At 45.7% G+C, this 17,780-nt stretch overlaps 1 long non-coding RNA gene across 1 annotated transcript in view; it reads left to right on the plus strand.

The window, feature by feature from the left end:
* The window catches only part of LOC141132915 (uncharacterized), a 98,324-nt gene that overhangs the window by 58,123 nt on the left and 22,421 nt on the right, over positions 1-17,780 (plus strand). Inside the window, exons 4-5 of the long non-coding RNA XR_012242983.1 lie at positions 12,157-12,314; positions 14,023-14,048. This is a non-coding gene — a long non-coding RNA (uncharacterized lncRNA). The remainder of the gene's footprint in view (positions 1-12,156; positions 12,315-14,022; positions 14,049-17,780) is intronic.

Genomic DNA, 17,780 nt, shown 5'->3' on the forward strand with positions numbered 1-17,780 from the left:
TGCGTGCATAGCAATACTGCATACTGCATTGACCCATGATCAGAGACAGGGATGAGCCGAACACCCCCCTGTTCGGTTCGCACCAGAACATGCGAACAGGCAAAAAATTTGTTCAAACACGCTAACACCGTTAAAGTTTATTAATGCTTAAAGTGAAACAATAAAAGTGTAATATCCCTTTAAATTTCGTACCTGGGGGGTGTCTATAGTATGCCTGTAAAGGGGCGCATGTTTCCCGTGTTTAGAACAGTCTGACAGCAAAATGACATTTCAAAGGAAAAAAGTCATTTAAAACTACTCGCGGCTATTAATGAATTGCCGGTCCGACAATACACATAAAAGTTCATTGATAAAAACGGCATGGGAATTCCCCACAGGGGAACCCTGAACCAAAATTGAAAAAAAAAAAAATGACGTGGGGGGTCCCCCTAAATTCCATACTAGGCCCTTCAGGTCTGGCATGGATATTACCCGCTTCAAAAGGGCATTTTCACCCCCTTCCTTCCCAGACCAATTTTTTGTTTTCAGCGCTGTCGCATTTTAAACGACAATTGCGTGGTCGTGCGACGTTGTACCCAAACAAACTTGACGTCTTTTTTTCCCCCACAAATAGAGCTTTCTTTTGGTGGTATTTGATCACCTCTGCGGTTTTTATTTTTTGCGCTATAAACAAAAGAAGAGCGACAATTTTGAAAAAAACACAATATTTTTTACTTTTTGCTATAATAAATATCCCAATTTAAAAAAAAAAAAAACACATTTTTTCCTCAGTTTCCTCCGATACGTATTCTTCTACATATTTTTGGTAAAAAAAATCGCAATAAGCGTATATTGATTGGTTTGCGCAAAAGTTATAGCGTCTATAAAATACGGGATAGATTTATGGCATTTTTTTAAAAAAAATATTTATTTATTTTATTTTACTAGTAATAGCGGCGATCGCAGTTTTTTTCCTGACTGCGACATTATGGCGGACACATCTGACACTTTTGACACATTTTTGGGACCATTCACATTTATACAGCGATCAATGCTATAAAATTGCAGTGAAGGGGTTAACCACTAGGGGGTGGGGAGGGGTTAAATGTGTTTCCTAGGGAATGCTTCTAACTGTAGGGGGAGGGGACGCACAAGGGGAGGAGACCGATCAGTGTTCCTCCGTTCTGGGAACACAGATCGCTCTCCTCTGAGCTGACAGGACGTGGATCTCTGTGTTTACGCACAGAGATCCACGGTCCAGCCCGGTTAACGGGCAATCGCGGGTGCCCGGCGGACATCGCGGCCGCCGGGCACACGCACCGGGTCCCAAGCAATGTGGCGGGTGCGCGCGCTCGCCCCCTAGGTGGCCGGGAACCCGAGGCCGTCATATGACGTCCACCCAAGATGGGAGATCCCATCTGTGGACGTCATATTACTATGGCTGGGTAGGGAAGTGGTTAAGGGGAACCCCGGCCAAATTTTTTTTTTAAAAACGGTGTGGGGTCCCCCTCAAAAACCTATACCAGACCCTTCAGGTCTGGTATGGATTTTAAGGAGAACCCCGCGCCAAAATTTTTTTTAAAAATGGCGTGGGGTCCCCCCAAAAATCCATACCAGACCCTTATCCGAGCACACAACCTGGCAGGCCGCAGGAAAAAAGGGGGGGACGAGAGAGCGCACCCCCCTCCTGAACCGTACTAGGCCACATGCCTTCAACATTGGGAGGGTGCTTTGGGGTAGCCCCCCAAAACACCTTGTCCCCATGTTGATGGGGACAAGGGCCTCATCCCCACAACCCTTGCCCGGTGGTCGTGGGGGTCTGCGGGCGGGGGGCTTATCAGAATATGGAAGTCCCCTTTAACAAGGGGACCCCCAGATCCCGGCCCTCCCCCCTGTGTGAAATGGTAAGGGGGTACTACCATTTCACAAAAAAGTGTCAAAAATGTTAAAAATGACATGAGACAGTTTTTGACTGTTCCTTTATTTAAATGCTTCTTTTTTCTTCTATCTTCTATCTTCCTTCAGTTTCTTCTTCCATCTTCTTATTCTTCTGGTTCTTCTGGTACTTCTGGTTCTTCCTCCGGTGTTCTCCTCCGGCATCTTCCTCCGTGGCGCCGGCGTCTTCTTCCCTTCGCCTTCTGGGCCGCTCAGCATCCAGCATGATGGGATGGGAGGCTCCCGCTGTGTGATGCTTCTCCTCTTCTGATGGTTTTAAATAACGTAGGGCGGGGCCACCCGGTGACCCTGCCCCCCTCTGATGCATGGGGACTTCCCTGTGGCATTCCCTGTGACGTCAGAGGGGGCGGGGTCACCGGGTGGCCCCGCCCTCCGTTATTTAAGAACCGTCAGAAGAGGAGAAGCGTCACACAGCGGGAGCCTCCCATCCCATCATGCTGGATGTGGAGCGGCCCAGAAGACGAAGGGAAGAAGACGCCGGCGCAACGGAGGAAGATGTCGGACGAGAACACCAGAGGAAGAACCAGAAGAACCAGAAGAAGATGAAGGAAGAAACCGAAGGAAGATAGAAGATAGAAGAAAGAAGATAGAAGAAAAAAGAAGCATTTAAATAAAGGCATTGTCAAAAACTGTCTCTTGTCATTTTTAACATTTTTGACACTTTTTTTGTGAAATGGTAGGGGTACCCCTTACCATTTCACACAGGGGGGAGGGCCGGGATCTGGGGTTCCCCTTGTTAAAGGGGGCTTCCAGATTCTGATAAGCCCCCCGCCCGCAGACCCCCACAACCACCGGGCAAGGGTTGTGGGGATGAGGCCCTTGTCCCCATCAACAAGGTGTTTTAGGGGGCTACCCCAAAGCACCCTCCCAATGTTAAGGGCATGTGGCCTGGTACGGTTCAGGGGGGGCGCTCTCTCGTCCCCCCCTCTTTTCCTGCGGCCTGTCAGGTTGCGTGCTCGGATAAGGGTCTGGTATGGATTTTTGGGGAGACCCCACGCCATTTTTTTTTTACATTTTGCCGCAGGGTTCCCCTTGAAATCCATACCAGACCTGAAGGGTCTGGTATAGATTTTGAGGGGGACCCCACGCCATTTTTAAAAAAAATTTGGCCGGGGTTCCCCTTAATACCCATACCAGACCTGAAGGGCCTGGTATGGAATTTAGGGGGACCCCCACGTCGTTTTTTTTTAAATTTTGGTTCGGGATTCCCCTGTGGGGAATTCCCATGCTGTTTTTATCAATGAACTTTTATGTGTATTGTCGGACCGGCAATTCATTAATAGCCGCGAGTAGTTTTAAATGACTTTTTTTCCTTTGAAATGTCATTTTGCTGTCAGACTGTTCTAAACACGGGAAACATGCGCCCCTTTACAGGCATACTAAAGACACCCCCCAGGTACGAAATTTAAAGGGATATTACACTTTTATTGTTTTACTTTAAGCATTATTAAAATCACTGCTCCTGAAAAAACGTCCGTTTTTAAAACTTTTTTGCATTGATCCATGTCCCCTGGGGCAGGACCCGGGTCCCCAAACACTTTTTATGACAATAACTTGCATATAAGCCTTTAAAATTAGCATTTTTGTTTTCTCCCATAGACTTTTAAAGGGTGTTCCGCGGCTTTCGAATTTGCCGCGAGCAATGCCAACACAGGTTGGATGTTTGCGGAAAAATTTTGCAGGAGTCTGGTAACATCGTGAGAGGATCTCGTATCCTTGTTCCTGAAATTCAGTATATAGTGTTAACCATTCCCAATCCATTATACTCAATAAATAAACCCTGACCTTTTGGCTTCAACTTAGGGCTGTCCTACAAAAACAGAAACAGTTGGGAATGTATGACAAAAAACTTTTCCTTCCAAATGGACTTTGTGAAAGTGTATATTTCAAATACTTTCTAATCAACATCTTTTACTTCCAGAGTTGTTGAATAAAGGTCGAAGAACAGAAAATAAAAAATGATCAAGAAATATGTTAGCATTATTCATTAAAGTAGAACTAAAGGCAAAACCTTTTTTTTATTTTTTCATTATTTCATTATTCATTTCATTATCAAGTTTTTTTTTTTGCCATCTGTGTCCCATAGGGAGAAATCCCTTCCAAGTGTGCGAATCCACATTGTCACCAGGGTCACCAGATCTAGTGTCCACATTGGAAGATTTCCTATCTCTAAGCCTTGGTTCACACTGGAAACAGCTGCGGATCGCACAGGAGTGCTGTGCGTCCCTGTTCCCCATTTTAGAGACAAATCAGGGCCAAATCTATGCCTGAATTCGGCCCTGAAACGGAGCCAAAGACGCACAGCGTTTCTGTGCAATGCGCTCCGCAACCGCAATGGAGATATGTAAACCGGCTCCATAGGAAGCCAGTCACATTCTCCTGCTATGCGAATTGGATGCGGGGAAACCCGCACCCAATTCGCATAGGTGTGAATCCAGCCTTACTGTTCTGGGACAACCCAAAATTTGTGATTTTTCCTACTTCCACTTTCAATGTTGCAGTCCCACTAAAAATCGATGAACGCGCCATTACCAGTAAAAACAATAAAAAAAAAGAAAAGTCCATAAATCTATCCCATAGTTTGTAGACGCTATAACTTTTGCGCAAACCAATCAATATAGGCTTATTGGGATTTTTCTTACCAAAAATATGTAGAAGAATACACGTTGGCCTAAACTGAACTGATGAAGACATATATATTTTTGGGGGATATATATTATAGCAGGAAGTAAAAAATATTGTTTTTTTTTTCAAAATTGTCGGCCTTTTTTTGTTTATAGCGCAAAAAACAAAAACTGCAGAGGTGGTCAAATACCACCAAAAGAAAGCACTATTTGTGGGAGAAAAAGGACATCACATTTATTTGGATACATCGGTGCACGCCCACGCAATTGTCAGTTAAACTAACGCAGTGTCGTATCGCAAAAAATGGCCTGGTCATTAAGGGGGTAAATCCTTGCAGGGCTGAAGTGGTTAACATAAAAAATAAAATGATGCAGTCTGTGGTCCTCCAACAGTTCTGAAAGTACAAATCCAAAATTTGGACCAATAAAGCATGCTAGGGCTTATAGATGTTCACAGGCTACCTTACCATATCTGAAAAACCTGTGTCAGAGAAGGAGCTAGATGAATGTCTATGGCAGGGGTGCCCAACCAGTGGCCCACAGAGCCCTCTGATGTGGCCCGCGACCTCCTGCTCTGGGATGGTGGGTCAGGAAGCACAGATCGCAGGTTGCCAGCCCTCTATCCAAGAGCATCAGTTTCTGTATAGCGCCAGCTCATGTCACAGGCGGAGTGATACCAAATGCACTCTGCTCTTTGACAGCAACTGCCGGCAATACCTGAGTGAAATACTGTTATTAAAGGTAAGTTTATTACTAAAATCACAATGTGTATATATATATATGGACATATCTGTTCTGCATTGGTTACTGGGCTGCTTTTAAACTGGTCTGCAAGTGCAGCGCAGTGCACATGCGGGTTACATGCACTGAGCCACAGACTTCTGTTATTACCTGCGGGTTTGGGGTGCTTTCAGAACGTGCACCACACTTGCAGGATATAATAGAAGTCTATGGCAAAGTTCAGCTAACCCACTGGAAAGCCACAGGTGCACTGCCTTGCTCCTGCAGTTTGGGTAAACCGCAGCGCATCAGTGTGAAAGCAGCCTCAGGTCCCTTTCTCACTATCAGTCCGACCCAATTGTATCCTCCATTCACGTCTATGGAGCAGCAGACGTAAACTGACTTGTGCGATCCGCTAACATAAACAGGAGAGGATCCGTCCCCTTCCATCTGGGTGGATCGAAATGGAGGGCCCATAGAGTAGAGTGGGCCGTGTCCATGTCCGCTCTGCATATACAGAGTGGACATGGACCTGTCATCCGCCCGCTCCACCCATTGTGGCCTGCGACCGGTTACCAAGTTGCCCTTGCTCTTCAAAAGATTGGGCACCCCTGGTCTACGGAGAAGAGGTGGGGAAGATGACAAGCACTCCCTTTGTATTTATTCAGTTAGTACTGTATGTATGTCAGGGAAAAGTGACAGGTTTTCTTGTTAGGGCAACCACACCCACTAACCACAAAATTGATACACCCCCTCATGGTGTCCCCAATGACTGTATATTTGTCTGTCAGAGCCAGGGGTCTATTTCTTCTGGAAACTCCATGTTGCCTCTTAAGTGTTTGGGCCTGGTGGTCCATATTTCTACAGTGTTTGCGTAATAACATGTAAGTGCTTCTCTATGCATCAGTACTGTAAGCCCAAGCTGGCATGATGACATGTCCCCAGGGGGGGTCCTTAAAGCTAGGGACTAACAGCAAGTGGGTTGTGGAAATTGGGCATCATTAAACCAGTTGGGAAGTAAGACAACTCCCATGTTTGCATTTCAACTGTGTATTTAGCTGCTTACTTGGAGTTTCTTCTTTACAGTGCCACCATTGTTCCAGTGTTGCAGAGTACTATGCACACCTGTTGGTGCATGTGTTGGTGCACACCTCCATGTATTCCATATTGCTGTGTTTCCCAAGTAATAAAAAATGACACATCTGTGATCTCAATGACAATGGTTAGATGAATTGTATGAAATATCTGCACCTGTCCAACATGCTGGGCAGCCAATAAACCACATGGCCTTCATTGTCATTTTTGAATAATTAAATGATTTATTTGCATGGGTGATTACTCTAGGTCTGCTCTGGTATTGTTCACACAAAAAGGTGTGATGACAAATAGCAACAAACTGGTCAGGGGTAGGCAACCTTTTGAGCACAGTGTGCCAAAGAATGTCTTCAAAGAAATTGTGCGTGCCGATTTTATAACAAAAAAATGTCAACTTCACATTCTCAATCACGAAAAGGATTTTTTATAAAGTAAATGCTGTAAACTACTTTAGTAAGAAATTAACATCCTGCACTCTCACGCCTCAGATCAGCCCCAATTCCTGCAACTCCACACCTCAGATGAGCCCCAATTCATGCACCTTCACATCTCACCACTGTTTTATCACTGTACCCGCCTGCTCATCTGCCCCACCACTGTACATCTGCCCCACCTCTGTACCCCCCTGCTCATCTGCTCCACCACTGTAACCCCCTGCTCATCTGCCCCCCCTCTGTACCCCCCTGCTCATCTGCTCCACCATTGTACCCCCCTGCTCATGTGCCCCACCACTGTACTGCCCTGCTCATCTGCCCCACCTCTGTACCCCCCTGCTCATCTGCTCCACCATTGTAACCCCCTGTACATCTGCCCCACCACTGTAACCCCCTGTACATCTGCCCGCCACTGTACCACCCTGCGCATCTGCCACACCAGTGTACCCCCTTTCTCATCTGCCCCATCACTGTACTACCCTGCTCATCTGCCCCACATCTGTACCCCCCTGCTCATCTGTTCCACCACTGTAACCCCCTGTACATCTGCCCCACCCTGCTCTTCTGTCCCACCACTGTAAACTCCTGCTCATCTGCTCCACCATTGTAACCCGCTGCTCATCTGCCCCACCACTGTAACCCCCTGAACATCTGCCCCGCCATTGTAACCCCCTGTACATCTGCCCCGCCACTGTACCACACTGCTCATCTGCCACACCAATGTACCCCCTTTCTCATCTGCCCCACCACTGTAACCCCCTGCACATCTGCTCCACCACTGTTCTACCCTGCACATCTGCCCCACCTCTGTACCCCCCTGCTCATCTGTCCCACCACTGTAACCCCCTGTACATCTGCCCCACCCTGCTCTTCTGTCCCACCACTGTACCACCCTACTCATCTGTCTGCCACACCAATGTAGCCCCTTTCTCATCTGCCTCACCACTGTAACCCCCTGCACATCTGCCCCACCTCTGTACCCCCCTGCTCATCTTTCCCACCACTGTACCTCCATGCACATCTGCTCCACCACTGAACCATCTTCTCATCTGTCCTAACACTGAACTTATCTGCTCATTTGCCCCACCACTGTAACCCCCTTTCTCATCTACCCCACAACTGTAACTCCTGCACATCTGTCCCACCTCAGTTCCCCCTTCTCTTCTGCCCCACCACTGTTACCCCCTGCTCATGTGTTCAACCGATGTACCGCCTTTCTCCTCTGCACCCCTCTGCACATCCACCCCACCTCTGTACCCCTGATCCTCTGCCCCACCGCTGTAACCCCCTGCTCATCTGTCCCACCAATGTACCTCCTTTCTTCTCTGCCCCAACACTGAACCCCCACTGCTCATCTTTCCCACCACTGTAACCCCCTTCTCATCTGGCCCAACACTGATCACCCCTGCTCATCTGCCCATCAATGTACCCCCCCTGCTTTTCTGTCCCACCACTGAACCCCCTTCTCATTCCTCCCACCACTGTACCTCCTGCACATCTACCCCACCACTGTACCCCCTTGCTATTCTGTTCCACCACTGTAACCCCCCCTACTCATCTGCCCCACCACTGTACCTCCCTACACATCTGCTCCACCGCCGATACCCCATGCTCTTCTGTCTCACTACTGAATCACCTTCTCATCTGTCCTAACACTGAACCCATCTACTGCACCACTGTAACCTGCTTTCTCATCTGCCCCACCAATGTACCTCCTGCACATCTGTCTCATCTCTGTACCCCCATGCTCTCCCGCCCCACCTCTGTTCCCCCTGCTCTCCTGCCCCACCACTGTAACCCCCTGCTCATCTACCACACCAATACACCTCCTTTCACATGTGCCCCACTGCTCTACCCCCTGCTTATCTGGCCCAACACTGAACCCCCCTGCCCATCTGACCCATCACTGTACCCCCCTGTTCTTCTGTCCCACTGCTGAACCCCCTTCTCATCTCTTCCACCACTGTACCTCCCTGCACATCTGCCCCACCAATGTACCCTCCTGCTCTTCTGTTCCACCTCTGAACCCCTCCTGCTCATTTTCCCACCGCTGTACCTCCTGCTCATGTACCCTCTTCTCATCTATGATATGCGTGATATGCAGAGTGGTGAAAGGAAGCAGAAATGAGACCAATCCACCTGTCCTGGCACACTTATCCTGCTGATCTACCTCTCGCATCCAGCCCTCGTGCTTGTATGTGATGTATGTGATGTCACATACAAGCATATGGAATGGATGCGCAATGATGAGCTCAGGTCAGGGGCATTTTCTGAAAGCAGTGGGCCTGTGTGCAGGATCATAAGTTGGGCCCCAGCAGCTGAGAAAAAGTGGTTGGGTGTGATTTTCATTGCGCTGAATACTGGCTGTGGCTTAAAGAGACACAGAGTGCCGGGGTTCAGTAGTAAGTGACGCAAAGGTTCAGGAATAATTTTAAATAAAGTTCCCAGAAGCTTAACAGTAATTCCACAAACTGTCACCTTATTGTGGTTTTCTCAATTACAGTGAAATCCCTTCTTTCTGAGATTGGTAGTGGAAACCAAGTGAGTCATCTTTCTCCAGATGGTGGACGGGGCTAGCAGGACTGTGATTGGCTTTAGCAGTGGCCAAGACAGTCCTCCTCCTCCTGGAAACAGGGACCGCCCCCCCCAGCAGAACTGCACCCAATCTCTTCCCCATCACAAAATCTGACGATCGCAGCTACAGCAAAGTTAGAGAACCAAACAATGTTTCCCATCTATTACAATGTGTGGGGGCACGGTGCCTCCCCCTCAGTGCAGGTGCGGAGTGGGGAATTCTGAAATTTAAATGCAATAGTTTCTCACTGACACTTCCCTGCACTGCTCTGCTGATGGAGAGGGAGTTGAGTGCCGGCAAAATAGGCTTTGCGTGCCACTTGTGGCACCAGTGTCGGGGGTTGCCTACCCCTGAAATAGGATATTCACTTATAAGTCTGCCTTTATAAAGTCTAAAGCAAGTTACAATAATTGATCTGTTGTCAGATATAATTTTTAAAAACAACCTCGCTGTTTACAGACTTACCTATTTTTCCTGTTATAGCAGTTGTTCTGGGTATATACACCAATCAGCCATAACTTGAGTTTGACAAGGGCCAAATTGTAATGGCTAGACGACTAGGTCAGAGCAACTCCAAAACTGCAGCTCTTGTGGGATGTTCCTGGTCTGCAGTGGTCAGGAACTACCAAAAGTTATCCAGGGAAGGCTAAACGGTGAACCGATGCAATGGTTGTGGGCGACCAGGGTTTACTGATGCATGTGGGCAAGGCTGGCCTGTGTAGTCAGATCCAACAGAGGAGCTACTGTAGTTCAAATTGCTGAAAAAGTTAATGCTGGTTCCAATAGAAAGGCATCAGTACTGGACCACGGAGCAATGGCAGAAAGTCGCCTGGTCTTATAAATTCAAGAATGGTTTTAGGAATACAACTAGTTCAAGGAGTTGACTTGGCCTCCAAATTCTCCAGATCTCAATCCAATTTAGCATCTGTGAGATGTGCTGGAAAAACAAGTCTGATCCATGAAGTCCCCACTTCACAACTTACAGGACTGAAAGGACCTGCTACAGAGAACTTGTTGTCAGATACCACAGTGCACTGTCAGATGTCTAGTGGAGCTCATGCCTTGATGGGTTAGGGTGGTCATAATCAGTAGGGGCTGGTGCTCAACAGTTTTGGGGGGGCACAAACGAACTGAAAAATTCTGAAACAAACAAATGCAGCCTCACTGTGCCATCATATGCAGCCAACTGTGCCCATCATATGCAGCCACTGTGCCCATCATATGCAGCCAACTGTGCCCATCATACACAGCCAACTGTGCCCATCATACGCAGCCAACTGTGCCCATCATATGCAGCCACTGTGCCCATCATATACGGCCAACTGTGCCCATCATATACAGCCAACTGTGCCCATCATATGCAGCCACTGTGCTCATCATATACAGTCACTGTGCCCATAATATGCAGCCAACTGTGCCCATCATATGCAGCCAACTGTGCCCATCATATACAGTCACTGTGCCCATAATATGCAGCCAACTGTGCCCATCATATGCAGCCGCTGTGCCCAACACATACAGCCAACTGTGCCCATCAGATACAGCAAACTGTGCCCATCATATACAGCCACTGTTCCCATCATATGCAGCCAACTGTGCCCATCGTATGCAGCCACTGTGCACATCATATACAGCCAACTGTGCCCATCATATACAGGCAACTGTTCCCATCATATGCAGCCAGCTGTGCCCATCATATACAGCCACTGTGCCCATCATATACAGCCACTGTGCCCATCATATACAGCCAACTGTGCCCATCATATGCAGCCAACTGTGACTCCCGCCCACCCGCCCGCTCACTGTCTGCCCGGCACTTACCCCATTGTGGTGGTGGGTCAGGCAGCGGGTGACGGCGGCAAGCTGTGGGATGGGTAGCGCGGGTCAGGCGGCGGCTACTGTGTCCTCCGTGCATCTCTTCTTGCCTTCTGCTAGGCGGCCAATGGGATCGCTTGTGCCTTCAGCCAATAAGGTGATGGGTATTATTCCCGCACCTCCTGACTGGCTGAGAGGTTCAGTGTTAGAAAAGCTTAATATTAATTCGCTTTTCTAACACACCTGGGTGGACTGCGAGCGCAATGCTTTGTGCTCCAAGTTCACCTTTTTTGAAGCCTTATTAGAGCCTATGGCTCTAATCAGGTGCTTCAAAAAAACACCCCCGCCATGCTATGCGTGAATCTATCCATGATACAGATAGGGGGGTGGCTGGAGAAAGGGGGCAGTGCCCATGCGCCCTTAATGGACGCACCGCCACTCGTCATAATGTTAAATAAGACTGTGCCAGAATTAGACTCAGGGTACCATAATTAGTCCCTGTACACTCTGTAATGTGACTGGTTAGACATGCCCACTCTTTAACCTGCAGTGTGAGAGCAAAAAAGGGTATTTTAGGGCATTTCCAACAAAAATCAGTCAAAGATCATGACATGCATGGGCTTTAAATGTAATAATCCATCCTAATAAGACCCCTACACGCAATTTCAACTTTCTTGCAGAGTGCCACCAGAGCCCTGAAACCCATGGACCTTTATAATGCAATATTAACTTCAGATAGGAAATTGTCACTTTGGCCTGCCCTTCTGTTGCCTCACAACTAGCTTATTTGCACTTGAGGTTTGCTGTAAAGGAGAACTCCAAGCAGAATAAAATCATCTTTGAGCTCACCTAATCTCAAGTTTTGTGCACTTGCTGTCACTATTTTTGTTCTTGAACTACAGCAGCATCTGAGCTGAATGTTCTTTAGTTCCTTCATGGTGCTCTCAATGCTCTGCAGATGGACCATTCCTCGGTATCCTCTCTTGGATTGGAGAGCTATGGTCCCTGCACTGGTCGTGATGACATCAGAGGACCTTCAACCACCAGAGCATAGAGAAGAACAGATTGCTTGGACCAGTATAGTAGCGCAGAGGAGACAGCAGAGCAGAGAATCAGGTAAGGAAATCAGCTTTCCCCAACTAAACAGAGGTTAATACGTGGCATAATGTGCGTTAATGCACGTGTATTAATGCAGCGCAGAAATGTAAATGGTTCCTAAAAGTGCAAGCAAATACAAAGTTATGGATAGTATATGGAAAAGTTAAAAACTCACGTAAGGTTTTTGTTGATTTGCGTGTGGCCACCAGGAAGATGCATCTTCCCTATCAGTCCCAGCCTATACTGTCTTTTGAACAAAATGTGATGGGAAGTCCAAAATTTTACAATTGTCACAGGGATAAGAAAATATAAATTGAGGGAATTGTTCCAATGGGAACACCTGTTCTAATGACAACTTACTTTGAAGCTATTTTCTCTCACTTCCTGTTGTGTCACTGGGACAAGAAGTAAAGGAAAATGTCCTAAATGGGTTTTATCAGTGGAAAGACCCAGTATATATGCTTACTCTTCTCCGCCTCTTCTCCTTTTACTCTGGTAGTAGCTGTGGCTGCTGATATAAAAAAACTGCATAGGGGCATGACTGGTCAGATAGCATACCTTCATGCCACTACACAACACAGAGGAAGCAGATAAAAGAAAGATAACACCTAATGATGCCACAGCAGATAGTGTCTATCATTGGTCAAAACACAAAATGCATGAAGCATGAAAGTGAATCATAAATTCACAAAAATTTGCTACAAAATTGTACTGGAAAATGCTTGATTATGCAGAAGCACTAGTGTGGACCAAGCCTTACAGATACTAAAAAAAAACCCTACAGGCTTCTTAACCATTCCCAATCAATCCAAAATCTAAAAAATATTTTTTGGCTTTACATATAGTTTAAAGTGGTTGTAAATCCTTACATATACCCAATGAAGTGACTATCCTCAGATGATACACGGCAATGAAACAAATCCTACTACATAGGTAGTACCTGTTTACCTGCAGTCTTCTCTACATCCTTTCAAGGTCCAGAATTTATAAAGCTTGTCTGAGTTGTTAGAAAAAAGGGGACGGAGAGCTTAAGATACACTCTGAGAGCTGATTGGAGGGAAGGGACACGCCCCCTTCACACAGCTCACAGGAGCAGAGCTAAGGCTGTCAATCAGCTGGTGATCCCTCCCCTGTGACCTGTGAATGAAGCAGCAGACAGAAATGGCACCTACAGTAGTACTCTTAACTGAGACAAGTGCATACTATAGAGGGATATACTTTGTTCCTATTTCATGTCTGAGGTTTGCAACCACTTTAATGGTTTTACTGTCAGGCCCCAACATATACAGTGTTCCGTCCACAATGTGGAATAATCTATGATATGTGCGCAATGACTGCATAGCATAAGGGGGACACCTCTTTTCAGGGCAAAGAAATACAGAAAAGAGCCACAGACATGAATGGATGTGCATGGCTGTATTTGATTATATGCCAGTACTCATGTAAACCCTCATATAGTGTACGGGTATGCCAAGGATAGAAAATGTTCTATTCCTGGAATACACTCATATACTAAAGGAATTTTTATGCGTATTGCCGAGTAAAACCGCACATAAAGCCATGTCTACGGGCAGCTATAAGCTGCACCTGGCCTTCCCAGGCAAAGGAAATAAGCTGAGATGTAGGTCCAGGGGCTCAGGCCACCCATGCCAGCTCTTATCCTTCAAGAATTATTTTTTTTAGTGATACAATTAAATAACAGTGTTTTATATCTTTATTTTTTCAGGTCATTAATGCAGAGTTCCGTATGTGGTAAGTTTGTGGTGTACACCGGACAAGACTGGAGAGCCTTGCTGGTGTTTCTAGGCCATGTGGAGGTTGATGCTAGCAGTGCAAGCCCAGAATCGCTCAGAAGAATCTATATTCATATTCGTATAATGTCTGCACCTTGCCATGACTAATATTTAACCTCTCCAGTGCAAGCTGCCATGTGCAGGACTGCCAGAAAACGTCACACACGAGAAAATCAGGCCAGCCTGGTCTGGGAAATTAGATCTTAAACAAAATAAATCTTAAAAAAGATGTCTGCAAATTTCATGGACAATCAATTTTACAGGGTATTTATTTATAGAAATTATAATCTTGATAAAGGTTGTCTTGAATGGTACAAATATTTGATTGCACCATATTTAATGAAGACCTACAATTTATCTTCAGCCCAAACATTTTTTTTTTTGATAGAGTGGGGAAAGAGAACCCCATTGGGGGATTTCCATCACTTCCTGTGTGGTCAATTGGATAGGAAGTGGGAAGTCTCCCCAACGCTGATAAAAGTAAATGACCTTTATTTATTGTGCATCATGGGACACAGAGCAGCCTTTTGTTTCTTTTTCAAATGGTTATGCACCACCTAATGGACACTGGCAAAAAGACAGCAAGTGATCTCCTAAATAAGCCCTCCAAAACAGGAAGAACCTCATTTTTTTTGCCAGTGTCTGAAGGTGATGGTCACTGCTGTGCAGATCTCTGCAGAATGTTACTAGATTCCAACAGGGATCAGGAGATTGGTATTATCCGGATTCATTGCTACAGCAAATTTGCTCAGAAGAATGGTACCTGGACCTCTCATTGGTTTAAGATGACAAGGCACAGGGTTTGCCTGTAATGTACAGTTGTGCTCATAAGTTTGCATACCCTGGCAGAATTTATGATTTTTTGGCCATTTTTGAGAGAATATGAATGATAACACAAAAACTTTTCCTTCAGTCATGGTTAGTGTTTGGCTGAAGCCATTTATTATCAATCAACTGTGTTTACTCTTTTTAAATCATAATCACAACAGAAACTGATCAAAAGTTTACATACCCCGGTTCTTAATACTGTGTATTGCCCCCTTTAACATCAATGACAGCTTAAAGTATTTTGTGGTATTTGTGGATGAGGCTCTTTATCTTCTCAGATGGTAAAGCTGCCCATTCCTCTTGGCAAAAGTTCCTGTAAATTCTTGGGCTGTTTTGCATGAACTGTACATTTGAGATCTCCCCAGAGTGGCTCAATGATATTGAGGTCAGGAGAGTGAGATGGCTACTCCAGAACCTTCACTTTATTCTGCTGTAGCATATGACAGGTCGGCTTGGACTTGTGTTTTGGATCATTGTCATGTTGGAATGTCCAAGTACGTTCCATGCGCAGCTTCCTGGCTGATGAATGCAAATGTTCCTCCAGTATTTTTTGATAACATACTGGATTCATCTTGCCATCAATTTGACCAAATTTCCTTTGCATTTGTAGCTTACACTTCCCCAAAACATCAGCGATCCACCTCCGTGTTTCACAGTAGGAATGGTGTACCTTTCATCATAGGCTTGTTGACTCCTCTCCAAATGTAGTGCTTATGGTTTTAGCCAAAAAACGAATTTTTGGTCATATCACTCCAAATGACTTTGTGCCAGAAGGTTTGAGGCTTGTCTCTGTGCTGTTTGGCGTATTGTAAGCTGAATACTTTGTGGCATTTGCGTAGTAATGGCTTTCTTCTGGCGACTCGACCATGCAGCCCATCTTTCTTCAAGTGTCTCCTTATTGTGCATCTTGAAACAGCCACACCACATGTTTTCAGAGAGTCCTGTATTTCACCTGAAGTTATTTGTGGGTTTTTCTTTGCATCCCGAACAATTTTCCTGGCAGTTGTGGCTGACATTTTAGTTGGTCTACCTGACCGTGGTTTGGTTTCAACAGAACCCCTAATTTTTCCACTTCTTGATTAGAGTTTGAACACTGCTGATTGGCATTCTCAATTCCTTGGATATCTTTTTATATCCCTTTCCTGTTTTATATAGTTCAACTACCTTTTCCCGCAGATCCTTTGACAATTCTTTTGTTTTCCCTATGACTCAGAATCCAGAAACGTCAGTGCAGCACTGGATGAAAGATGCAAGGGTCTGTCAGGAGTCCAGAAACTCATTGACCTTATACACACACACACTAATTGCAAGCAAACAGATCACAGATGAGGATGGTTACCTTTAATAGCCATTCAAACCCCTTTGTGTCAACTTGTGTGCATATTATCAGGCCAAAATCACCAGGGTATGTAAACTTTTGATCAGGGTCATTTGGGTAGCTTCTGTTGTGATTATGATTTAAAAAGAGTAAACACAGTTGATTGATAACAAATGGCTTCAGGCAAATACTAAGCATGAGTGAAAGAAAAGTTTTTGTGTTATTATTCATATTTTCTGAAAAATGGCCAAGAAATCATAAATTCGGCCAGGGTATGTAAACTTTTGAGCACAACTGTAACTGCTCAGCGCTGGATCTTGCATCTGCAGTCCCTAGACCAGTGGATGTCTCCTCTAAGGTTGGAGTAAAATATTTTCTCCCCATTTCTTAGAAGATGCTGACAATAGACGTCAGCCCAACAGGTTGGGGAAGAGTTCTGGATCAGTGCAAGTGACTTGGTCTCCACAGGAAAGGTCATTGCCTATCAATATTCTGGAACTGTAAGCAATCTCCTAGTTCTAAAGAAGCAAAGGTGTATAATTAAAAGGCCTATAATACACCACTCAGCGCCAGAGAAAATAGTTACCGTTCCCAAGATACCAAATTGGTAATTCAGAACCAGGGTAAAAAGAACCCAAATCACCCAATTATTTATACAAACAAAGGGATTAAATCCTAACTAAGCAGCCGTTTAAAAAAATAAAACATGCAAAAATAGTATAAAAAACATATAAACAGTCAAAAACAAACTGTGACAGTCATATACTACAAACAGCGCTAATGTTGAGCAATTATATCAGTGTGTGGCCAACTTCACAGCAAAAGTCCTTAGAAGCAGTAATGAATATTGCAGTGGTTCAGAGAGTGTTCATAGGTGATCCTAACGAATGTCACAATGTACACCTTCCACCGGTCAATCCGATTCCACCACGTGAAAACACACTCCCCTCAGGGGGTTAAACTCACCAGAGCTATATAGAAAAAAAGCCTGGAAGGGAAGTAAACCTCTGAGCGATAAACTGCAGTCACCACCATTCCAGGAGATTAACAGATGATAAGGGTTCAGCTAGTTATTCTTTGGTCCCATACAGGGGTTGGGCTTCTCCAGAGCAAGGGTGCCAGGTAGGTCAACCAGAGGGGGTCAGCAGCCTGTGTCTCTGTAGGTCACAGAGCTCACACTGGCTGCACAGCTTGTGAGACACACTCTCTCTTTCTCTCTCACTTCCTTTTTTTCTATATAGCTCTGGTGAGTTAAACCCCCTGAGGGGAGTGTGTTTTCACGTGGTGGAATCGGATTGACCAGTGGAAGGTGCACATGGTGACATGCGTTAGAATCACCTATGAACACTCTCTGAACCACTGTAATATTCATCACTGCTCCTAAGGACTTTTCCTGTGAAGTTGATCTCCTAGTTCTGCTTTGGTCAAATCAATTGCAGGGCCTTCCGGTGAGGGTTCAGTCCAACAATGCTAGGGCCGTGGCATATATCAATCATCAAGGGGGCACCAGAAGTCGAGCAGTCCAGGAAGTGGTGGACCTCATCT

The sequence above is a fragment of the Aquarana catesbeiana genome, linkage group LG03 (assembly GCF_042186555.1).
Source record: "Aquarana catesbeiana isolate 2022-GZ linkage group LG03, ASM4218655v1, whole genome shotgun sequence".
Classification (NCBI taxonomy): Eukaryota; Metazoa; Chordata; class Amphibia; order Anura; family Ranidae; genus Aquarana; species Aquarana catesbeiana.